At 46.5% G+C, this 26,495-nt stretch overlaps 1 long non-coding RNA gene across 1 annotated transcript; it reads right to left on the reverse strand.

Annotated features, from left to right (window-relative positions):
* Positions 1 to 388: 388 nt before the first annotated feature.
* LOC122686134 lies at positions 389 to 24,092 on the reverse strand. Its single transcript, XR_006338629.1, has 4 exons — positions 21,745 to 24,092; positions 19,034 to 19,221; positions 15,336 to 15,430; positions 389 to 1,887 (listed from the first exon to the last, which is right to left on the reverse strand). It is a non-coding gene; the product is annotated as an uncharacterized LOC122686134 (long non-coding RNA).
* Between the last annotated feature and the right edge of the window lie 2,403 nt (positions 24,093 to 26,495).

A 26,495-nucleotide genomic window follows, 5' to 3' on the forward strand; every position in this document is an offset into this window, starting at 1 on the left:
GAGTCTGAGGTCCCAAAATAATTATGGCAGGATGTAAACTCCTGCAGGAGACTTACCATGCCTTTTCCATGATCCCAGAGCTCAATAATCCAAGGGAGCAGAACAGGGGTCTTCCAGCGACTCAGAGATCACCCCGATCACATCACAGATCCGAGAGGCCGTCTCACATTGCCCATGCTTCCTGTTACCCTGTGCCTGGGGCCTGAGTCTTACCCTGAGCTCTGGGTCAGAGAGAATTGCTTCCACACCTAGTCTCAGATGGGATTGGAATGATGGATGAGCAAAGGATCAATAGCCATCTGTCCGGCTCCACTGATAAGCTAATCTTTTCAGTAAACATTTCATTAGCTCCTGCCAGGCTGCTTGCACCTGCTGACGGAGAGGCAGAACGGGGTGTGTGAGGGGCCTCTGCTTCATCATGGGCTTCATATGTCATGGTGGCGGGGGTCTCCTGGCCCCTAAGCTTTGCTAGAACACTGGTACCATGTACCAGGAGAATCTGAAGCATTCCCAAAGCTTTGGTAAATTCGTGGAGATGAATGTTCTTTTTGTCCCCTTTAGCTTTTCCCCAAGGAAGCTGTGACGACCCACCATCTAAATGAGACCTCCCCGGCCCGTTCCATTTTAAGGTCTTACAAATGCCGTCTTCCCTTCACTGGGCTCCTGCCGCTCTTGTTGCACCTACGGTCAGTTGTACAAACAGTAAAGCAAACCCAGCATCTCGTGAGCACTCACTGGGTGCTGCGCACCGCGCTAAGTGTCTTGCATGCCTTGCAACAGCCCTGTGAGGTAGGGCTATTGTACTTGTCCATTTGGCGGGTGAGCAACGACTCTCTGAGAGGTTAAATGGGCGAGCAAGGCCGAGATCCTGGGTTTGTCTACCTCCAAAGTCCAAGCTCTGACTCACCGTGTCACATTTGCAATTTGTGGAATTATTTGACCAACTTGTGGCTCCCTGAACAGACTGAAAACTCTGCAAAGATGCGGAGCATGCTTGATTGCTTCACCACTGTCCTGAGCACAATGATTTTTAAAAAAGGATACAAGGTATTACACAGAAGTTTGTTTAACTTTTATTGGTGGTGATGGTTTAGTTGCTCAGTGGTGTCTGACTTTTGTGACTCCATGGACTGTAACCAGCCAGGCTCCTCTGTCCATGGCATTTTTCAGGCAAGAATACTGGAGTGGGTTGCCATTTCCTTCTTCAGCGGATCTTCCTGACCCAGGAATCAAACCCGGCTCTCCTGCATTGCATTGCTCCCCAGCTAGTGGAGATAAGAAGCTGGTTTTTATTTCATTTTTTGTTTTATTTTTGCCATACAGATTCCATCTTCACAGCTTCTCGGGGAAGACTGCAAATACCACTGGCTTGGGTGATCCCTCACTTAGCTCCACCCCCTGGCTTCTTAAAAGCAAACTCCATCTGTAAAGCCTCCTCATACTAGCAGATAACTCCTACCTTCCCACTGCAAAAAACAAGCTACTCCAGTTTTGCACGTCAGGGGGTGTTCCTCACTTTCAGAATTACGTTGGCTGGCTTTCTCGGAGGTCTGCAGCCTCTCACCTCCTCACAGTCTCCCCTGTTCATTCTCCTCTATTTCGACTGCTTTGGACAGTTCTTCCAAGTAATTTAAAGTTTGGTCTCCAGTTTCAACAAATATTGTTGCTGTTGGATGACTTTCAGGAAAAGAAAAGGGATAAGGTGACATCATGCCATGGGGTGACTTTATGGGGACCGGGCTGAAGCTTTGTGGGGGCGGCCCCAGCAGCTTGTGGGCATGTAGACTGCAGGCTCCCTGGTACCAGATCACGTGCGTCTTCACACTGCGGGGAAGGGACCACGCCAGGCCTCTCGGTGTCTGATTCTAAAGTCCTTGGTCCTAAACGCTACATCACAAGGTCTCCATTAGCCATGTTGTTGAAAGGAAAATAGAAAACACTGATAAGCTAAATAAACAGTTACAATCACCCACCACGTTTCCAGCATTCTTGCCTGGAAAATTCCGTGGACGAGGGAGCCTGGTGGGCTAGAGTTCACGAGGTTGCAGAGTTGGACGCGACTAAGCGAGTGAGCACGCATGTGCGCGCGCGCACACACACACACACACACACACACACACACACACACACACACACACATCATGTTTCCGCTTAGAGAAAACCACTGTCAGATAAATGACATGGTGGTTAAAAGCACTCAGACCTGCTCTATACACATAAAAGTGAAAGTCGCTCAGTTGTGTCCAACTCTTTGTGACCCCATGGGACTATACAGTCCATTGGGTTCTCCAGGCCAGAATACTGGAGTGGGTAGCCGTTCCCTTCTCCAGGAGATCATCCCAACCCAGGGATTGATCCCTGGGCTCCCACATTGCAGGCGGATTCTTTACCAGCTGAGCCACAAGGGAATCCCAAGACTACTGGAGTGGGTAGCCCATCTTTCTCCAGAGGATCTTCCCCAGCCAGGAATCAAACCCGGGTCTCCTGCATTGCAGGAGGATTCTTTACCAGCTGAGCTACCAGGGAATGAACACGAAATATTATCGTATGAGGCACGTGATTCTGAAACTAGATACTTAGCACAATGTATTTCCATACTGATGAACACAGAGTTATTTACCTTTCAGTGGCTCTGTGGCATATATGCAGGGGTGTGAGTTAACTAGTCCTCTCTGGCTGGGCTCTGCCTCTAATGTTTAACTTTTTACACAGTGCTGCACTGACTATTCTTCAATACATATCCCTGTGTACTTACTAGAGTTTTCTCCCCTAAGTCAGGGTTTCTCAGCAATGACACTATTGATGTTCTGGACCAATAATTCTTATCCTCGGAGGGCTGTTCCGTGCATTGTAGAATGTGTCACCTTTGATTTTTTTCATTACTATCTTACAGTTTTATTATGAGTACAGGTCTTCTGCCTCCTTAGGTTTATTCCTAAGCATTTTATTCCATTTGTTGTGATGGTGAATGAGATTGTTTCCTTAATTTGTCATCCTGATCTTTCGTTGTTAGTGTACAGGAATGCAAGCGATCTCTGTGTGTTAATTTTGTAACCTGCAACTTCACCAAATTCACTGTTGAGCTCTAGTAGTTTTCGGGTAGTGTCTTTAGGATTTTCAAAGTATAGTATCATGTCATCCACAAACAGTGACAGTTTTACTTCTTTTCCAATGTGGATTCCCATTATTTCTTTTTCTTCTCTGATTGCCGTGGCGAGGACTTCCCAAACTATGTTGAATTAAAGTGACGAGAGTGGACATCTTTGCCCTGTTCCTGATGTTAGAGGAAACGCTTTCAGTTTTTCACCGAGAATGTTTGCTGTGGGTTTGTTGTATACAGCCTTTATTATGCTGAGGTAGGTTCCTTCTATCCCTACTTCCTAGAGAGTTTTTATCGTAAATTGATGCTGACACGCACGCACAAATGTCAGTAGCGGCAGCATAACCCTTCTCCCATCTTGACAATCATCATCTCCAGATTGCCAGTGTCCCCAGCTGGCAAAACGCTCCTGCTTGAGAACCACTGCCCGAAGGATAAAAACTCCTAAATCAAAAGGTTAAAGGATATACATATTTTAAGACTTTTGTTACCTATGCCAAATCGCCTTCCAAAAGTTGCATGTCTATCTCTTTACACTCCAAGAATGTATGAGAGTGCTCGATTCATCACTCTACGAATATGAGTGTTATACCCATCATTTAATAATTTATTAAGACAAAGTTCTCTCACTGTTTGATTTTTTATTACTAAAGCTGAACATTAAAAATACCATGTTGATTGTATTCATTGGTTATAGTTTCTGTGGTGAACTATCTCTCCTTATAATTTACCATTTTTTCTTTTGGAATATTCTTTTTCTTTCTTATTTTTCTGTCATTTTTTAATTTATTAAATAAAAAGTACATCCCTTTCATAGCTTGGTGTTTGTCTTTCTGCCTTGATATCTACGGTAGTATTTGTTTTAAAATCCTTAGGAATATCATATGCAACATGACATATTTTTCCAACAAACTGTGGAAAATTCTTAAAGAGATGGGAATACCAGACCACCTGATCTGCCTCTTGAGAAATCTGTATGCAGGTCAGGAAGCAACAGTTAGAACTGGACATGGAACAACAGACTGGTTCCAAATCGGGAAAGGAGTACGTCGAGGATGTATACTATCACCCTGCTTATTTAGCTTCTATGCAGAGTACATCATGAGAAACGCTGGGCTGGATGAAGCACAAGCTGGAATCAAGATTGCTGGGAGAAGTATCAGTAACCTCAGATATGCAGATGACACCACCCTTATGGCAGAAAGTGAAGAAGAACTAAAGAGCCTCTTGATGAAAGTAAAAGAGGAGAGAAGGAGAGTGAAAAAGTTGGCTTAAAGCTCAACATTCAGAAAACTAAGATCATGGCATCTGGTCCCATCACTTCATGGCAAATAGATGGGGAAACAATGGAAACAGTGACTGACTTTATTTTTCTGGGCTCCAAAATCACTGCAGATGGTGACTGCAGCCATGAAATTAAAAGATGCTTTCTCCTTGGAAGAAAAGCTATGACCAACCTAGACAGCATATTAAAAAGGAGAGACATTATTACTTTGCCAACAAATGTCCATCTATTCAAAGCTATGGTTTTTCCAGTAGTCATATATGAATGTGAGACTTGGACTATAAAGAAAGCTGAGCGCCGAAGAATTGATGCTTTTGAACCCTTGAGGGTCCCTTGGACTGCAAGCAGATCCAACCAGTCCATCCTAAAGGAAGTCAGTCCTGAATATTCATTGAAAGGACTGATGTTGACGCTGAAGCTCCAATACTTTGGCCACCTGATGCGAAGAACTGACTCATTGGAAAAGACCTTGATGCTGGGAAAGATTGAAGGCAGGAGGAGAAGGGGATGACAGAGGATGAGATGGTTGGATGGCATCACCAACCCGATGGACATGAATTTGAGTAAGCTCTGGGAGTTGGTGATGGACAGGGAAGCCTGGCATGCTTCAGTCCATGGGGTCACAAAGAGTCAGACACGACTAAGTGACTGAACTGAACTGATCATATGCAGGGCCAGGGACAGCATCCTTGTGTATTTGATTTTTAGGGGCTCTGTGTTCCCTGCCAGTGAACCTCTGACCTGGCTGGTCTTTGCCTGGTAGAGGAGGCCATTTGGGTCTTGCCCTTGTATATTAAAATCTGCTGAATGTTCCTTTTGCGTTTGAGCGAAAAGTTCTTCCTCTGAAAGCCCACTTGTCAGGAGGCAGTCTTGATCTGGGAAGACTGACCTGGGGCTTGACCATAATTAGTTCAGGTTAATTATTGCCGATCTGTAGATTCGCAGCCCAGAGCCTTTCTTCCCCTGAGCTGGGGCCTCTGGAGGTTTCTTTTATGAGCTCTGAACCCTGAGGGAGGACTTAAAGTAATGAATTTTCCTGTAATCAGATTTGAGGGTTTGTTCCCTGAGCTATCCAGTCAATTGGAGAATTGAGCACTGACTGGTTTATTTGGCCAAAGGATGCTGAAGATAAAGCACAAGACATCCAATAAGCAACCTGGTGAGCATACTGAAAAAATGACTTAACAGTCAGAGACGTCTACCTCTTCCGCTTCATGAAATGTTTAGAGGGAATAGATTCATTTACAAGAAGAGGATATCATCTGCGAGCTATTCAGGAAAGACTAGCTCAGGGGTAGTTTTTGTTTTGAGTATCTAATAATCGGACTGAGAGTCCGACTATCGTCCAGTGAAACCTTGCAAGTTTCACCTTAAACTTCTTCACCATGGGAGTAACATGGTTTGCACATGCTTATAAGTATTTAATTTGCTAAGTATTTACTCAGCATTCATTTGTTTGTTCATTCATCCATGCAATCACCAGAAGGCACAGTGGATGTAGAATGCATTATATGGGGTTCCTGCCTGTTTTAAGACACGTACATGCCACTTGTATTACTGAGTGAAAACACACTTTGCAAGGGTTCACGTTATCCACATTCGGGTTCACAACATGAATATCTGCAGAGAGCAGATAGCAAAGTCAGTGAGGCTGGTTCAGGGATCTGGAAGAGGATGAGAGGAGGTTGGACTGAAGGGGAAAGGTGATGAGTACCCACCAGTCAGCCCAGAGGCATTCAGTGGACGTTAGTTCCTTCTCCCAGGAGAGTCTCCCACATGAAGCTCTCAGAGCTGCAACAGCCTCACTTGGTCTGAACTTGGATAAGAGCTCCATGCAGATGGGCTTCCCAAAGAACAGGAGAGGACAAGTCCAGAGTTTTGTGTTGCTTTGAGGCATCGAGGTCAGAAATAGAAGGGAGCTGCAGCGATATCTTCTTGTCCTGTTCAGTTCAGTTCAGTCACTCAACCGTGTCTGACTCTTTGCAACCCCATGAACCACAGCACGCCAGGCCTCCCTGTTCATCACCAACTCCTGGAGTCCACCCAAACCCATGTCCATGGAGTCAGTGATGCCATCCGGCCGTCTCATCCTCTGTCGTCCCCTTCTCCTCCTGCCCCCAGTCAGTGAAGTCCCCACTTCTTCTCAGGAGTTGCTAACTAGTTACAGACAGGAATGTAGGTTATACCACTTGAGGGAAAAGACTGTTTTACATACAAACATTTTAACAGAGAAGTTCATTCTGGAGGGATGTGAAACTCTCAAAACTGTCATTCTGGGTTAATTTAATTCCACAGTTAATTCCAATAAAGGAGAAAAGAGAGAGGCAGCCGAAGGCACAGGCATGGCTGGGCAGGAAGTGGGGCCAGGCTCGAGGAGCATGACTGCCTCGGCCGGAGACGCAGCACGTCAGAGCTGCCGGAGGTGGGCAGGGCCGGGGGCCGCGCTCAGCACGGAGCCGGCGTGGCTGGGCTGCGTGGTGGCGGACACGTCTGCCCAGTCGTGTCCGACTCCTGTGACCCCGTGGACGGTAGCCCAGCAGGCTCCTCTATCCATAGGACTTTCCAGACAAGAATACTGGGGTAGGTTGCTATTTCCTTCTCCAGGAGATCTTCTTGAGCCAGGGATCAAACCCAGGTCTCCTGCACTGTAGGCAGATTCTTTACCAACTGAGCTATCAGCAAAGCCAAAAATCTTTGTGCTCTGTGTGAATCTGAAGCTGCATTTAACAGCTGGGAACAGTGACCTGGGAAACGACGGCTTCAGTGAAACAGGGGTGCACTTTTCCTCGTGGGCAGCGCAGGGCGGCTCCGCGGCCTCACCAGCCGTCTCAACCTTCTGCCCTGCCGTCCTTCCTAAGCGGCTTCCCTCTGCCCGCTCCCCTCACGGCCCGTGGCGGCTGCCAGTGCTCCTACTGGGAAGAAGAAGGGAGCAGGGAAGGGCACAAAGGGTGCCTTCCAAGTTTGTGGGTGCCCTTCATAGAGCAGTTCCCCAGAACCCCGCCACTCGCCCAGTGACTTCCGCGCACTTCTGATGGACCACCCCATCTGCAAAGGAGGCTACGTGTGGGTCGGTCGCTCAGTCGTGCCCGACTCTTTGCAACCTCATGGACTTAAGCCCACCAGGCTCCTCTGTCCATGGAATTCTCCAGGCATTGGAGAATTCTCCAAGAACACTGAAGTGGACTGACATTCCCTTCTTCAGGAAAGGAGGCTGAGACACCAGCTTTGTAGTGTGGCACGAGGCCGCATTCAACAATCAGGGGGATTCTGTTACAAGGGGAGAGGAGAGAACAGACGATGGCCAGGCAAGTAGCACTCTGTGATACAAGCTCAAGGAAGACAGTGAACAAAGACGGCGAAGCGCCCTTCCTCCCCCCGTGACCCAGGGCGCACAGAGCACTGTCACCAGGCAAGAGAAGGCTCCAGACTCGAAGCTCTAACTAATCTGCTCCCATCTTCTTAAAAGGTAAGAGGAAAGTTCAGGCCTAGGGAAGCGGAGGAGATAGAGCATAACTTAAAAGGATTTCAGGTTCTCACCCCTTAGGTGGTTTTAGCACAGGGCAGTGACAGACTGAGAGATCCTGGAGAATCTGACGGAGCAGGGCTTGAGTGGCATCACAGTGTCTGAAGTGTGAGTCACAAGATGCTACTGGAAGTCATTAACACATGAAGAAATGGCTCCCGGGTCAAAACATTTGGGAAGCTCTGGATTAACCTAAGTGAAGCTGTTTATTTCACTGCAGAATATGTTGGAGTCATTAACATGCTCACTGAGCTTGTGATTTTTTGCTTTTCTTCCTAAAAGAGAGTATCTCCAAATTTGTTTGACCATGGAAGTCACTTCTTGCAGAGGGTCCCATGGGATGCATCCAGATTAAATACTGGGGAAATAGTGGTGTGGGTAGAGGCTGCTGCCTTATCTGCTGGGCTCTGGCTTTCTCAAAGTGCCACCGATGGACCACTTAGCCCAGAACCAGCTTAACCCCATTTCAGACCCACTGAATCACAATCTCAGGGCTTTGGCCTGGAAACCTGCATTTTCCCAAGCTTCCTGGATAATTCTTACACTCACTGAAGTTTGAGATCTACCAGATGACAGAGCTGAGCCCTCACTTCACAAAGAGTATGACTTAAATTTACATCCAGGTAGCTCCTCCTGGCCCCCTCAAAACTCATTTCTCTCATCACCATTTGGTATCTGGCTAATTTTCTCAGCTCTCTTCAGAGCAACTTGCATCTATCTTTATTGCCTGTCTCTTTATTGATTTAGGTTCTTCTCTGCAATTCGTCAAGCTTGGATTGTATTTTAATCTTGTCCTCCAAAGTAGCTAAGATCCCTTCCAGCTTTGTATCATGCAGAAATCTGATTAGTTGGGTCTCGATTCCATCCTTCAAGTCATTAATGAAAATATTAAATGGTCCTGGGTTGGTAGGAAGGTCTTCAGGGTTGTAAGTAGATGTATGGCTTCCATATCTGCCACTGGCCTCTGCTTTGTACAGTTATAGGTTGGATCACACCCGGTATTTCAGTTGTAGGTTACCATTTCCTAATTTACAAATCCATGCATGTAATGCAAATCTATGTAGGAAAGAACCCCATTGATCAATAAATATTAGACTAGCAAATGCCCTGAAGGCCTCCTCAGCCTTTCCTCTCACATCAGGGGCATACTGACCACAGGGTGAAGAAGGTTATACCAAATGTGTGCGTCAAAAAGATCAATTTTTATACAAAAGGCAGCTCAGCTCCAACTCCGAGGTACACCATTCCAGGCGGAGGCAAGCCCGTAAGAAGCAGCTTCTACATCATAATGCAGGAGGAGCTCACTTTGCTGAGCGTTTCCTAAGAGCTCTCACCTCTTTACATGTGTTCACCAGCCCCCCTGCGGCCTGAGCGCCGCGGCCATCACCCTTCCCTGATGGGCCGTCTGAGGCATGCCACCCGTGGAACACACAGGTCGTGCCCGAGCTGGGAGCGTCAGAGCGAGGTCTCAGACTCAGGCAGGCCGCGGCTCTGACCCGCCGGCGGAGGGACCGGAGCCGTGCGGGCGTCCCCACGCTCAGCGAGCGCGAGGGAGCGCCGCGGTTCCCCGCAGGAGCTGGATCCCGGGTCGGCCCAGGGGCGAGCTGGGGCGGCTCTGGGCGGGAATCGACACGCTCCAGCTGGCCACGAGAGCACCGCAGCAAACCCGGTGGCTGCTGACCTCGCCGTCAAAAGCCTGCCAAAGCGGCGGGCCGAAGTCACACTTCCACCTCAGCCCCTCAGGCTCGGCCCCTCAGCCTCTCAGCCGCCGCTTCACGGGATGATGTGCATTTCATGAGTCGGTCAAGCTGAGACAGTGAAGACCCGGGCCCCCAGAATAAAAAAAGCCTGCCACCGCCGCTTCCCACCGGGCCAGCGAGGGGCGGCTGGGAGGCTGCAGGGCCTTTGTTCCGCCGGGTCTACGCGGCGCTCTGCCCATCAGCCACCAGAGGGCGACGGCGTCCACACATCAGACATTCCTGCGGGGGCAGAGGCAGCATCCGCCTGGGAGACCTGGGGCTGACGCTAGGGATTTCCTCCAGCCCCTGAGCTGTTAAAACCTTCATGGCGGTGGCGTCCCAATCTCAGGGAGCAGTCTAGTTTAAGAAGGGTTCCTGAGGTTCAGAGACGCTTGATTTGGGAGAACACAAGAGAAGCTGGGCTCAGACCCCAGCTCTGATGCTCAGAGGCCGTGTTTAAGCCCCACCCAGCCTTAGTTGCCTCATCTGCAAAGCGGGGATCACACTGCTTGTCCACCTATCTTCCCAAGCGCTCACAACGTTTCAACGAGACAGAGGAAGTGAAGGAGCTCTGAGCGATATGACTTGTAAAGACAAGGGATTTTGATCAAAGCTGCTGTGTTTGTTGCCAGGAGAGGGAGGCGGAGCCCGAGGAGCCCGCTGCTTGCTCTGCGCTGGCAGGGAGCAGCCTCTGTGTCCTGGAAGCTGGCCGCTCTGGCTAGTGGCACAGTGGTGTCCCTACATCTGAAACATGAAGGGCGAGGGGTGCGGGGCGCCCGGGGGGGGGGGGGTGGTCACAGCGCACAGATGCTGGCCCACGCTGACTCGCTTTGTGACTTAAGGCGAGTCTCGCCATCCACACAGCGGGCAGTAGGATCTCTCTGCCCTTCCAGCTACTCCCAGCCTGCAGCGCCCCCTGAATCGTTATGACACAGCAGGGAAGTCGCAGGGAGAGAAAGGCTGCTCATACTGGGAGCTGGAGGGGAGGGCTGAAGAGCAGCCCCTGATGCACAGGGAACCTTGGGACTTCTCCCTTCTTCTGGGCCTTGATCTTCTCATCTGTGGAACTGGCAGATTGGGCTCATTGATCTAGTCCAACTATTATCTCCCCACAATTGTGTCTCAATAAATACCCATAGAATCCATATGGACTCTATAAAATTCCCTGACTGTGATTCCATTAGGAAAACAGACAAGCAAGCAGACACTTTGCCCTCAGATTGGTCCTGACCTCTAGAGTGCCCCCAAGTGTCCCAGCTGAGCGGAGGCTGGAGAACATTTCCATGTGCACTTGGGGTCCTTCCTGCTGCTATCATTAGAGGGTAGATGCTGGAACCCTGCGTCCCTCTAGACGATGGGCTAACCTGCCTTTCTGATGCTCCAGGCGCGGACGCTGAGCCCCACCTGCAAGCTGCTGCCATGGCTGCCCCGTGCCCAGTCTCTGGTGTCCTCGTTTCCAACAGACGGAGGCTCTGTCAGCCCCACGTTGACGCCTGGTCTTCTTGTGGCTCCAGGGGCTCATGGAACACCGTCACATGGTGTGGCCCGTGCTTCTTCAGTCTTCTAGTGCTTCCACTGATTTCTAAATTCCAGTGCAAAGGAAAAGCCAACTGAAGTTTATGGAATGTAGGAAAGGAGAAGGCATCTAAAATCTCTTCAACTTGGAACTAGGATTACTTCCCCCTACCCCCAAGATCTGCATTTCTACCCTTGCCATCCTCTTTGCTCTATACAAGGCACATTACTTCCCAGTTTCAAACAAGCCTTCCTCGCTGCTGTGCTTACATTAGGACACAGTCCGTACAGTGGGCAGGAGGTAGGAAGCGGCTCCCCGCTTCCCTGGCTGTGACACCAGCGTTAACCTCCTCTAGGCTCCTTTCTAAGATGAAGACTGGACCATCCGTCTCTTGCTGAGAGATACAGGAGGCCCCTCTCTGCCTCCAGGTGAGCCCAGCGCCACCGTCCTTAGGTTGCTGCCACGTAGAAAAATGGCAAAGATCAACTTCCATTGTACTTCCTGCATTTCAGGCTCTCTGCTGAGTGCTGGATGTATTCCACTTCCTGCATCCTCACAGCCATCTTAAGAGGTGGGCCATGTTATTATCCGCTTCTTGCAGATAGGAAAACTGAGGCACTGAGAAGTGAGCCCACCTCAAAGTCACTGAGTCAGAAAGGATGGCGCTGGCATTTGAATCCGGTTTTGGAAGACTGCTGCTTATCATAGTACAATCCCGTCTCATCGTTTTGAGAAGCTTCCTGAGATTACTCTTGAGGGACAGAGTTCAAAGTGTCTTTATCTTTGCCTCCAGGTTTCCTCATTATGATCCCCCTGGAAAGACACTTTGCCGTGTGCCTCTCTGCTCTGTTACTAGACTGGAAACAACTCAAGCAGAGGATGAAGGCAGAGATGCTCAGAAAACACTGGTTAACTTGAACCCTCCTCTGCCCTGGTAGGTTCCCTGTATCACACACCTTTCTTACCCGCTTCCTCATCCTCTCTGCGTTTGGGCTCTGCTTGTGCCTCTGCCCGAGTCTCCAGGGACAGACATCCTCGTGTCCATGTACAGGGTCCTGCCTGGACTCTGATGTCGCCCACTCCCCTTGCCAAAGCTCTCTCCCCCTGCGGTCTCCAGCGTGCTCCCCACAACTGGTCATTTTGCCTCTGCCAGCTTCTCTTCTGTCCCCACCCACAATCCTCCCACCCAAGTCAGGGAGGTGTCCCCAGCGTTGCCCCCACCACCATTACATGGACCCCTCACAGCCCAACCTGGGGACACAGGAGCAGTTCATAAACGCGAGCTGGATGAATATTTAAAGGGAAGTAGTAAGTAGTATATTAACAACTTACGTGGATGTTGTAATGATCCACAGTGAAATATTCCCTCACCTCTTTGCAAAATTATCATTCCAAACCACGGAATACATTAGGTTTTATGATCCACTTGCTTCTTGGGGGAGATATAAATCTTGAAACATCATCTTCATATGACGGGGAAAAGAGTCCCCTGGGACACAAGATGTTTAAGAATGTTAACTGAGAATCAGAAATAGTTTGTGACTAATATCAGGGTTTTGTTTATGGACAGAAATAAATCCCCAGTCTAGGGCTGACCTGTACAAATCTGATCACAAATGATGGAATGGGGGAAACAATCTGAATTTAAAGAGGTGACTGGGGGGGCAGGGTTGCAGTGTTTAGGAGCTAATATTTTCTGACCATAAATCTCTATGCTGTTCAAACATTACAAGTCACCAACTAAAATAAATATGATAGAAACTAGGAATTTATATCGATGGTCTACAGTCACCAAGGTCTGTAAGTAGGTCATATGAAATGAAGCAGTTCCTTTTTCCAGGATCATCAGAAGGGGTCCCCTCACCCTTCAGTGGTACCCCACACAGCAGAGGCAGAGGAGGGTGCACTGGCTTTTGGGGGTCCTCAGGTGGGAGCACGGCTTTGGGAGAGAGACGGCCCATGTTTGCTTCTTGCCTGTTAGACTTGGTCAGGCTTTTTCCCTGTTTAAAGCCCATCACATATGACATGATGTGTAGAAAAGCCTAAGGACTCCATACAAAAACTACTGGAACTGATAAACAAATTCAGCAAGGCAGCAGGATACAAGATTAATATACAGAAATCAGTTGCATTTCTTTATACCAACAATGAAATATCAGACAGGGCATGTTAAAAGAAAAACAGTACCTTTTAAAATTGAACTCCTCAAAATAAAATGTTTAGGAATAAACCAGAACAAGGAGGTGAAAGACTTCTACACTGAAAACTATAAAACATTAACAAAGGAAACTGAAGATGATTCAAATGGAAAAATATCCCATGCTCTTGGATTAGAAGAATTAATATTGCTAAAAGGCCATCCTACCCAAAGCCATATACAGATATAATGCAATCCTTATCAAATTACTCATGATATTTTTCACAGAACTAGAACAAATAATCCTAAAATTCATATGGGGCTTCCCCGGTGGTCCAGGGGTTAAGCGTCTGCCTGCCAATGGAAAGGACACCGGTTCGAGTTCTGGTCCCGGAAGATCCCCACATACCTCGGGGCACACAAGTCACAACTGCTGAAGCCTATACACCCCAGAATTCCTGCGGCACAACAAGAGGGGCCGTGGCAACGAGAGCCCGTGAGCTGCAACTGGAGAGCAGCCCCCACTTGTCACAACTAGAGAAGGCCGCAGCGCTGACACAAACAAACAAAACTGAAGAAAATTCATGCGAAGTCAGGAAAGACCCAGAACTGCCAAAGTAATCTTGAAGAAAATGAGCAAAGCAGAAAGCATGATCCTCTCAGGCTTCAGACAATACTACAAAGCTACAGTAATCAAAACAGCATGATATCAACACAAAAACAGACATATGGATCAATGGAAGACAATAGAGCCCAGAACTAAACCCACACACCCATGGTTAATTAATCTTTGACAAAGAAGGCAAGAATACACAGCGGGAAAAAGTTTCTCAGCAAGTGGTATCGGGAAAGCTGGGACAGCTGTGACATTCTCAGGCTTGTCTTGCTGCTGTTGTTGTTTTTTAATTTGTATTTAAAAAAAATTGAGATAGCTAACATTAGAGTGTCTTTATTTTTGATGATCCGTTTTGAGGAACGCTGGTCAGGTATTTCACAGCATGTCCTATAGAAACTTGCCTGACACATTGAGTTTATGGGTTTGGGGGAGGAAGGCCACAGACGCAAACTGTCTCTCTCATCACGTTATATCAAGAGTGCATCCCAGCGACTTGACCTATCACTGCTGACGCTGACCTTGACCAGCTGGCTGAGGCAGTGTTTCTCAGATCTCCCCTTTCATATTGCACCCTTTATGGGAGGCCCTAAAATTAACAGAGAGAAGTTATACTCCACCTGTTGAGGGTGGTGGGGCGTCTACATAAATTATTTGGGAATTCTTCTGCATGGCTAATTTGTCTATTCTATTTTCCTACTTATTTATTCAATCATTTATCTATCTCAGTCTGGACTCATGGATATTTATTTTATATTTTGGGTTATAATCCAATACTACTTTATTTTCCTGCTCCTCTGTCCCACTGATATACTCCGCATCAATGTGGGTTTAAAAAATTTTTTTTTTTTTAGCAATTTCTTACTTTTTGGCATTATAAGAAGCTCTAGGCTTATCTTGTATGTTTTCCACACTCTCCTAGGCTAAGGCATTTCTCCATGAATCCTTTCTTTTACTGGAATCTGGTATTAGAAACCAAGAGCTGGTACCAGGTTTTCCTATTTCCTGGGCTTTCCTGGTGATCAGACAGTAAAGAATCTGCCTGCAATACAGGAGACCTGGGTTTGATCCCTGGGTTAGGAAGATCCCGTGGAGAAGCGGATGGCCACCCACTCCAGTACTTGCCTGGACAGAGGACCCGGGTTGGCTACAGTACCTGGGGTTGCAGAGGCTCGGACATGACTGAATGACTAACATTTCACTTTTCTTTTGCTTTTTGCTACTGAGTCATTTGTTGCCATTGTCACCTTGCCAGGTGAGACACAAGGTAATATATGTGTGTACACCAACCTATGTATACACATATCTATAGAGGTTTCTTGTGCAACCATCTGTGTCTATATTACATTAAACATGAATTCAAACTAATATCTCCAACCACATCACCATGTTGATCATTCAAAGCCATCTCCCCTTGCTTACCTGAAAACTTCCACTTCAACAAGGAGATTCCTGGCTCCACCATCTGCCATCTATAGACTCATTTGTTCCATTCCAGTGGTTTCAAAATTGTTAACCTGTATGCACACGGAAACAACTTTGTCAACCAGAGTGAAATGCCTATGTGCCTTTGGTTCTGTAGACTCCATGATTTCCAGAGTTACCTGGCTGACTCAATGGAAAAGACCCTGATGCTGGGAAAGACTGAAGGCAGGAGGAGAAGGGGACGACAGAGGATGAGATGGTTGGATGGCATCACTGACTCAATGGACAAGAGTTTGAGCAAACTCTGGGAGATGGTGAAGGACAGGGAAGCCTGGTGTGCTGCAGTCCATGGGGTCACAGAGAGTCGGACAGGACTTAGCGGCTGGACAACAGGACAACGATCTTTTTCCCCCACCCCTTCAGAGCGGTTGTTTCACATATTTGTACAAATCTCCCTTTTCTCCTGGTAGGCAGATTTCAGTCCGTGTAGTCAGCCTCAGACCGTCTCTGGGACTGCATTTTTCTCCTGACTTCCCTTCCTCTCTTCCACCCTTCTGCCCTCTTCTTGGACCCTGATTTCATCCTGCTCCCCTTCACCTGGTGTGGGCCAAGAAATACATATTCGGATTCTATCTTTAGGAGCAAAGGTGAGTTCTTACAATTGGTGGTGATGCTCCATGGATCTCCAGGGGATGAGGTCCATTGTCCTAGGTCCTCCAGAGGATAGAAACTAGGTGCTAACTTAATCACCATCCACAGACAGCGGGGGTGGACAGGAAGATGGGGTGAATAGGGTCAGAGAACACCTGCCACATGCGGGACTGTGAAGACAGGCTGAGAGGCTGGGTGGGAATCAGCCATGTCACAGCCATGCCGCAGTTTCACAGGACACAGATTTCCAAAATCAAGCCATTCATGGAAACAGAATTTCATTTGCCTTTAAACATTTTGTACTTCAAAGGTCTCTAATATGTGTATTTTTAAAAAGTCATCAGAGTATTGGAATACTCTGAAAGATCACCCACTCCTCCTTAAAAGGCGATCTAAACAACATTCTTGTAGTTATAATAGTCTCTGTGGCTCTAGGGTGGTGGGAGGCTGAAGCATCAAGTGACATCCTCATCAGTTCTGTCCCTGGGGATGAGGAGGGAGCCTGACAGCTGAGCACGTCTTGCCTTTGACAAACACCTTTCTTATTCTAATTACACCTTTCCCTAAAGTAACTTTTCCAGCTTACTCTTTCACCCCACTCCTTATATCCCCTGTTTAAAAGGAGCCTATTCAGACAGCTTGTGAACAATGCTGCTTCAGGATGGTTTAATCGGGGGTAAGGAAACCTGTAGCGGGTCTTATCTGGGGTGAGCGTCTCAAGCATCTAAGATTATCTCCCTGTCACCTTGTGACCCGTCTTCTTCATGCTACCTTTTAATTTTGGTAGCAATTACGGTGTATATGGATAATGCCCATTAGCATATTCATGGTCATCTCGTCATATTTATTGTCCACACAACTCATTAATCTTCATCTACTTTGTGTGCTTGACAGCTCAATCTATTTTGCAATCTCTGGGAAGCAGCCATAGCCCCCCAAAGCCTTTGTTTTCCTGTAAATAAACTGTGTTGGGGACCAGAGGACAATTGTGCATCCCGTGGTGATTGACACCAGCCAAGGCTCCTAATCAGGATGGGACTTCATTGCCAGCTGAGTCGAGTGCATTACGGGGCCATTGTTCCGTCGCTGCCAGGGCAAGAACACACACAGACAGTCACCTTCGCAAGATGGGTTGATTGTTCTTCAAGATTAGACCGAAGTGCCTTATTATCCGTCCCAGACAACAAGGCATCTCACCCAAACAGACACATTTGCAGGAGCGGCCAGTACACTGGCTGGATTTGAATTGCTAATGTATAATCTGCCCAGCACAGATGTGCAATGAATATTTGGATGTTGTTTTGCCCGTCAGTCTAGGAGGCTGAATTGATGAGGTGATGAGTATTCAATGATGGGTCTTGGACATTGGCCAATAGCAGAGTTTGAGCACTTGGTCTGGAGATAATCAGATTACCCCCCAAAGTGCCTTTGCAGTAATTCAGCGGTAAATTCTGTTACAGAGGCTGTTTGGTGGGAAGTTTTTTTCCTTTTTTGGTGCAATTAGATGTTTTGTTAGGCTTTTCAGACTTGGGACACACATAGAAGTTGCCTTCTGTCCTTACTTGCTAACTGTGAGGGCTGTGAGTAATATGCAACTGACTGCCTGAGTTTGAATTGGCCATTTTTGAGCCTGTTTTCTCAAGTTTGGTGTGCCTGTTTTTTCACCTGTTAAAATGGGTTGAAAAAGTCTATCGACCGTATAGAGCTGCCATGAGAACTCAAGAATTGATACCCATAGAGTAAGTCCTAGAATAGTGCCTGGCTATAACAAGCACTAACTATAAACATATTATTGGTCACTTGCTTGCTCTTGAGATTACTGTGATCAAATAGGTTGGGTACACTGGAAATAAAAGTAAACCACCTTCAGTATCTCAAGACGTCTCCTGGCCTTCACCATGCTACTTCGCCTAGTCCATTCACAACTGTATGGAACATTTCCCACACGTATTGGACCATGAAACCCTTTTCTCTGGAGCATCTTTTATACCTGATTTTGCCTAGAACACACTATAGGAAAATCTACCTGGAAGATGTTAACACAACAGTTGAAAAGGTTTTAAAAAAAAAAAACAACACATGATTCGGGAATTTTATATAAAATCAAGCTATTCATATGTGAAGGCAATGGGGATTAATTATGCAAATACATATATTCTCTCTGAAAAAAAAAAAGTACTCAAAGTGTATTCTTAGGAAGAGGATGATAGCTCTGAAGGAAGAACTCAAGAATGGCAGACAGAACTTGTAGGAAGTGGTGAGACCAGTTGATTGTATTGAAATAATTCTAAACAACTGCAGCAAGTATCTTGTCAAAACTGACATCAAAAGATTAAAATATTTGGAAGAAATTATTTTACTAAAATAATGGGCTACTGGCATACATCAATGCAGATCAAAAGAATGAAGAAGGGGAAAGGAAAAGCAAGTGTCTTTTATTAAGAAACAGAAAAAGAAGGTACAAAGGATGATGCACTTCTGTTTAATGAAGGTATAATAAAAATTACCCCAGTCATCCTTAACGACTTAAAAAATATATATAATAAATCATTAAAGGCCAATACTCTTAGATCTGAGGTAAAAAACCCTTAAATACAAGGTTTCTCTGCTTATTAGATAAATAAAAATAAAAAGTAGAATATTCAAAATTGAAATGAGTAAAATAACGTCAGGTGTGGCAACATTAATATCAAGCAGTGTAGAGTCAAAGAGTATGAAACTGCTAACTTCATTTCTTTGTCCCCAGGCCCTGCACGCGGTTGGCTGTGAACAGATATTAGCCAGATGTGTTGTGGAAGCGGAAGCAAAGGGCTAAAGGTATATGGGAGGGATAGTTTGTCTGCCAGGGCTCCTTGAGTGTAAGATCTTCATTTTTTTTGCACCTATTTTATCTTCCCAGCTCACCTTCTTCTGGGAACTGCTTCCTCCTCCTTCCTCTGGACCCCCTTGGACCCTTTCTCCCAGCTATGTGATTCCTCCCACTGTGACCTCAGGTCCTTCCCACGGTGGACGGGAGCCCACCTGAGCCCAGCAAACAACAGTACCTTGCCTCCTGACCAGCTTCCTTACTTTTGGGGAAGACATCTGAATCAAGAAGGCTCCATCACTGTCCTTTGATGGTGTCCTTTCACATGCTGATAAAGAAGGCTGGCTCCTCTTTGGTGATGCAAACAGTAAGATGGAGGTTCTCCACTGCTATTGGTGGTCATGTTTCCTGCCATGAGAAACTAGCCTACAATGAAAGACAGTGATGTCATGTATTACGTCAAAACTGGTTTTCAGATAGCACGTGAATTCCTAGTTCCATCTGAACCTCAGGCCTACCATTTCCCACTTCACTTATGCAATTTTTTTCTTGAATCATCTATCCCTTCCTAAATAAATTCCCTTTTTCTGCATTAGCTACAATTGGGTTTCTGTCACTTACAATCAAGAGTTCTAATACAAAAAAAAAAAAAAAAGAGTCCTAATACAGTTACCTTGTTAAAGTTTTATCTGTGTTAAAAAGACATTGAGTGGTATGTCCTGACGTATGATATCGTACTAGTTCAGTTCAGTTCAGTTCAGTAGCTCAGTCGTGTCCGATTCTCTGCGACCCCATTGACTGCAGCGTGCCAGGCCTCCCTGTCCATCACCAACTCCCGGAGACTACTCAAACTCATGTCCATTGAGTCGGTGATGCCATCCAACCATCTCATCCTCTGTCGTCCCCTTCTCCTTCTGCCTTCAATCTTTCCCAGCATCAGGGTCTTTTCAAATGAGTCAGCTATTTGCATCAGGTGCCCAAAGTACTGGAGTTTCAGCTTCAGCATCAGTCCTTCCAATGATCATTCAGGACTGATTTCCTTTAGGATGGACTGGTTGGTCTCCTTGCAGTCCAAGGGACTCTCAAGAGTCTTCTCCAACACCACAGTTCAAAAGCATCAATTCCTCAGTGCTCAGCTTTCTTTATAGTTCAACTCTCATATCTATACATGACCACTGAAAAAACCATAGTCTTGAAAAGATGGACCTTTGTTGGCAAAGTAATGTCTCTGCTTTTTAGTATTAGTTACTGAATTGCTAACTTAGGTGTCCAGGTCCCACAGTGAAAGGGAGCATATAATTTGGCTGAAAGCAAGGTGGACAACAAGGTAACTCAGTTTGAAAATAAACATCATCAGTTAGTGATTTTGTTTTTGAAAATTTCTATCTTTTTGTATTACTGAAGTTTTGCAACCTTTTCACATGCCTACTTTTTTCTGATTTTCCTTGTTTTCACTTTTAAAAATTTTAATATTTGCCTTTAGAATTTAAAGTTAATAATTTTCTTGCTAGGTTGCTTATAGTAGCAAACAACTGGAGCAATCCTAATAGTAAGGAATTAATCAGGACAAACGATACATCCCAAATAGGGCAACAGTTGGAAACACAAATGTCTAAAAATATACTGTAAGAACATAAGTGACCAATAAGATTTTATGTTTTCTTTTATATTTGAATTTTTTTTAATCTTATGAGAAAATCAGCTTATGGAGTATCAGAAAATACAAGCAAACAAAATAAGATTTTAATGCCTACTGATTAATCACACCCATCTGATTGCTGGGAAAAATATAAACAACCTCAGATATGCAGATGACACCACCCTTATGGCAGGAAACGAAGAGGAACTAAAGAGCCTCTTGATGAGGGTTAAAGAGGAGAGCAAAAAAGTTGACTTAAAACTCAATATTCAAAAAACCAAGATCATGGCATCCGGTCCCATCACTTCATGGCAAATAGATAGGGAAAAAGTAGAAACAGTGACAGGTTTTATTTTCTTGGACTCTAAAAATTACTTCGGACAGTGACTGCAGCCATGAAATTAAAAGACACTTGCTCCTTGGCAGAAAAACTATGACAAACCTAGGCAGTGGATTAAAAAGCAGAGATGTCACTTTGCCAACAAAGGTCCATATAGTCAAAGATACGGTCTTTCCAGTAGTCATGTAGAGATGTGAAAGTTGGACCATAAAGAAGGCTGAGTGCTGAAAAATCAATGCTTTTGAATTGTGGTGCTGGAGAAGACTCTTGAGAATCGACTGGACTGCAAGATCAAACCAGTCACTCCCAAAGGAAATCGACCCTGAATATTCACTGGAAGGACTGATGCTGAAGCTAAAACTCCAATACTTTGGCCTCCTGATGTGAAGAGTTGATTCACTGGAAAAGACCCTGATGCTGGGAAAGATTGAGGGCAAGAGCAGAAGGGGGCAACAGAGGATGAGATGGTTAGGTAGCCTCACTGACTCAATGGAATGAGTCTGAGCAAATTCCAGGAAATAGTAAGCACAGGGAAGCTTGGCGTGCTATAGTTCATGGGGTCACAAAGAGTTGGACACGACTTAGCAATTGAACAACAGTATAAATAACACATACATATACATTCTCACATTTATTCATTTACAAGACTTTTATTTTCTACAGAAAATGGGACAGCACATGTGCTTTTTAAAAGAAAAAATCAACTTAATGACGTATAACTGACATGCAATAACATGTGCTCATTTTAAGCATACAGTTGATTAATTCTGATAAATTTAGAGACCCTTATAACCACCACCATAATAAAGATATGGGACATCTCCATCATGTCAAAAAGCTCCTGTTGTGCCCTTTCCTAGTCAATCTCTCATCCTGGGCCACAGGCAGTAATCAGCTTTCTGTCACTATAGATTAACTTTGCTTTTTCTTTGCTTAAGGTTTCATATTCATGGAATTATACAATACAAACTGTTTCTGTGTCTGACTTCCACTTAGCATACTTCCGAGATTCATCCACACCGCTGGGCTCATCAGCATTTCGTTCCTTCTTCATTGCTGAGAAATAGCCCATCCCATGAACGTACCACGATTTGTTTATCTGTTCACCGTTTAAATACGTTTTCACTTATTTTAGACAAAATTTCTAGAAGTGGAATTGACAGGTTGTATGGTGTCACGTCTGACTTTGTACAGAACTTTCAAACTGTTGTTCTGAGTTGATTCCATTTTCTATTCCTTCTCACACCAATGTGTGAGAAGCCCAGGAGCTCCACACTCTCACCAGCATTTTTACTGAGTCTTCAATTTTATGGGTGTGCACTGATACCTCACTGTGGTTTTGATTTGCACTTCTTTTAGAACCACTGATGTTGAACATCTTATCATGTGCTTACTGGCCACTTGTAGAGCTTCTGTGAAATGGCCCTTCAAATCTTTCCCTGATAAAAACATGTGGATTGTTTGTTCTCTTGTTGTGAGACTTCTTTACATATCCTGGGTGCAGGTCTTTATCAGATATATAAAATATTTTCTTCGAGCCTGTGACTTTTTAATTTTTTTATACATCAGTGTCCTTTGAAAAGCAGTTTTTAACTTTGATGAAATCAACTTACCAATTTTCCCTTTTATGGTTTGTGCTTTTTGTATCCTATCGAAGAAATCTTTGCCTACCCCAAAGGCTGTGGAGATTTTCTTTTCCAACTTCTTCAGTCTGGCTTTTATGTTTAGGCCTATGATCCGCCTCAAGTTCGTCTCTGCATGTAGTATGAGGTAACGGTTCTTGGCAGAAATTCACTGACCCCAGGTGCAGATATATTTTAGAACTCTATTCTGTGGCAGTCTACAGTTTACACGTCAGCTTCACATCCTGAGTGTCGCTGAATCATTTCATTCAGTCCTCTGACCCTCTTCACAAGCACATTATGGGGTGGGCTTCTGAGACCTGATTATACCCATTTTATAGATAAAGAAACCTAGACTTGAGGACTGCCACCTTAGGACACCTTCTCAATAGCTGTGGAACCCCGAAATTCTGGCTTTAGTAATAACAGAAAAGTAAAGGCTGACCTGGAATCATCACTTAGCAGTCGGTCCTAACTCTGCCTGTCCATTTCTTGGGTGAGTGATAGGTCACAAAGGTAAATCACAACTGTGCTATGCCTGTCCCCCGCCAGCCCCCCACCAAACCCCAACACACACAGATACGCACATACATACACACAACCCCCGAGAGACGTCTAGGCTGTGTTTGTCTCAGAAGACATCAGTGGCTGGTTAAGAGATGGTGCTTCCTACAAAACCGTTCAGCACTTGCTTCTGGTCCTGTCTCTGGATCACCAGGCTGGCTGACCCTTACTGTGAGCTCCACCCAATGCCCGTCCTCTGGGCAAGGACAGTGCTGGCTCCGGCAGCCAATGGCGCTGGTAACATCTCTGCCCATCCCCGCCCTCCAGGGCTCCTGTTTAACCAGAGGACAGCAGTCACGAGCTCAGCCCCCTGCCCCTCGGTGAGCAGGCACGGGAGCTCTGGTGTCGGGACGGTGACAGCCTCGCAGGCCGCTGGGGCTACGGCTGCGGGGCACTGAGGCTAGGCATGTAGTACGGAGTTCAGAGATCTGAGTAAGGGGCTTCTGACGGCGGACGAGGCGGGAGGCGCTTGCAGAATGAACTTAGAGGAGGGCTTCAACGGTCCCCGTGTGACTTCAGGCAGGTCCCGTGCTCTGGGGGCCGGTATTCCCACCCACGGAAGAGCACGTTAGGTTGGGGGATTTCTGGGGTCCTAGTCAGCTCTGAGTGGACGTGATCCTGGGACCTGGATATGCAAAGAAAGGAGGTCCCACAACAGTGATGCTGGTCGAGGAGGAGGGAGAAGGGCTGATGATCAACAGGGACGGGGGATGAGCAGAAAGCAGGGCAGGGAGGTGTACAACTGCCTCATTTCCTTCAAGGAAGAAGACGGTGAAAGTGAAACTGGCATCCTGGGCTGGGCAGAAGGTGGCAAGGCACCTACTGATGAGGCACCCACAGCACAACTGAGAGTTCTCGACCCGGCCCAGGGCTTCAGGGCTGCAAGCCTTGGCTTCTCCACACGGAGCAAGACTACAGCATCACCTGGATGATGCTGAGGAGAGCTCTGCCACCACCTAACCCCACAAACACAGTATGCTTAAGCACACAAATACTCTGTAACTAAGCATCTTAAATTCTATTTTTCCATGTTCTAGAAGTAGTTCAGTTCAGTTCAGTCGCTCAGTCGTGTCCGACTCTTTGTGACCCCACGAACCGCAGCACACCAGGCCTCCCTGTCCATCACCATCTCCCAGAGTCTACTCAAACTCATGTCGGAGATGCCATCCAGTCATCTCATCCTCTGTCGTCCCCTTCTCCTCCTGCCCTCAATCTTTCCCAGCATCAGGGTCTTTACCAATGAGTCAACTCTTCACATCAGGTGGCCAAAGTGTTGGAGTTTCAGCTGCAGCATCAGTCCTTCCAATGAACACCCAGGACTGATCTCCTTTAGGATGGACTGGTTGGATCTCCTTGCAGTCCAAGGGACCCTCAAGAGTCTTAGCCTCCAATTAAAATAAATAAACTTACAAAAAAAAAAAAAAAAAGAGAGCTCTGCCAACTCTAAAGCCTTCCCTAACAGGACTTCAGTATCATTAGTCATTAGATCCTTTCCAAACAGGAAGAACCACAATACTGCTCCCCCTTAGCTGACCGAGTGGATATCTTCTCTACGTACATGACTGGACACCCACCTCCAACTTGCGTGTGTGTGTGTGTGTGTGTGTGTGTGTGTAGAAGCTGAGCTAACTGGTAGAGATCCATGACACCCACCTCCAACTTGCGTGTGTGTGTGTGTGTGTGTGTGTGTGTGTGTGTGTGTGTGTGTGTGTAGAAGCTGAGCTAACTGGTAGAGATCCATGACACCCACCTCCAACTTGCGTGTGTGTGTGTGTGTGTGTGTGTGTGTGTAGAAGCTGAGCTAACTGGTAGAGATCCATGACACCCACCTCCAACTTGCGTGTGTGTGTGTGTATGTGTGTGTGTGTGTGTGTAGAAGCTGAGCTAACTGGTAGAGATCCATGACACCCACTTCCAACTTGCGTGTGTGTGTGTGTGTGTGTGTGTGTGTGTGTGTAGAAGCTGAGCTAACTGGTAGAGATCCATGACACCCACCTCCAACTTGCGTGTGTGTGTGTGTGTGTGTGTGTGTGTGTGTGTGTGTAGAAGCTGAGCTAACTGGTAGAGATCCATGAAGGGCAACAGGGGTCAAGAGTTGCATCCACGTGCATATGGGAATGAGCCGACATGGGAGAACAGTCACCGCTCTGAAAGAGAGTGCCTGAGAAAGACCTTTCATCTCCCATCACCCAGGCTCGGGGAGCAGGGGGACGGCATGACAGTATTTTCTGGCATGGATTCTTTCAAACACCCAACTCTTAAAACCCTCTGAGTGACCTCGCTGGTGGTTCAGTGGCTGAGAATCTACGCAGGATTGCAATGCCCAGGATGTGGCTTCCATCCCTGGCTGGGGAACTAAGAGCCCACATGCTGTGGGGCTGCTAAGTCCCTGTGGTAACTCCTGAAGCCGGTGCTCTGGAGTCCACAACTAGGGAGTCTGTGCCCTTGCAGGAACCATCCCGCATGATGCAACTAAGGCCTGACACAAGCAAATAAATAAAAACAAACCAAAAGACCCCAAATCTTCTGAGCTACACCAGCCTGGATTTCTGCTTTGGGAAAGCAAATGACCCTGATAACTCCACTAGGACTTTGAATGACCCAGTGTCAGTCCGTGAGGGCTACTGAGCAGGGTTCCTCATGGGGCTGGCAACGGGGTGTGCGTGGGACACCAGGACCTCTCTTAGGTTCAGAGCATCAGTCTGAAGACAGAGTATCCTGTCCCCCAGCTTTGCTGTGAGTCAAAGAATTCTGTACTTATTCTGAATTTCACAAAGTATTAAAGGTGATATGATATTCATGCTTGTCAAAGGGGAGTTGGCTGAGAGATTCTGGTACAGTGCCATCGTGGATGGATCAGGTAATCGGGGTCGAGTCCCGGTCTACTCACTTTTCAATTGTGCCTTTCAGCAAGTCTTTCATCTCTCCGAGCTTCCTCGTGTATAAAATGACGGACAATCATATCCACCTCTGAAAAGGGAAGATGAGCGACAAAGCCTTCCTAAACCTGCGGAGTGAAGGGCCGTGCCTGCAGCAGGGTAGAGGACTCCTGACCGTATAAACGCACGCGGGCTGGGGCAGGGCGGAGGTGCGCTGAGGAAGGTAGAGTGGGTGGACTGAGCTATCAGAAAGCCTTGAGATGCTGCCCATCTCTCCAGGCTGTGTGACACAAGCAACTGCTTAACCATACTTCTCTCTAAAGGGGAGAGCACCGAAACCTCACAGAACTGTCAGGATTAAAGGAGCTGTCTGAGACGGGCCACAAGTAAGTGTTAGAATGACTAATGTTAACATCCTGGCAGTTTACTCCAGTCTTCCGTGCTTCTCTGCTCCTTAATTTCAGCTTAGTTCTGGAAGCTGTGAATACTACTCCTATGGGCAAAGCTCCATCCTAGGTCCAGGAGGCAGGAGTTAATATGCCAGAGGCTGGGAGCTCAGGCTGGGCTCTACATCCTTCCCAGATCTGTGGTCTTACTGTCACCTGCTGCGGCTTAAGACAATGAAGGGAAGTTAAACTTAAGACCCACAGACTCAT

Source organism: Cervus elaphus, chromosome 29 (assembly GCF_910594005.1).
Source record: "Cervus elaphus chromosome 29, mCerEla1.1, whole genome shotgun sequence".
Classification (NCBI taxonomy): domain Eukaryota; kingdom Metazoa; phylum Chordata; class Mammalia; order Artiodactyla; family Cervidae; genus Cervus; species Cervus elaphus.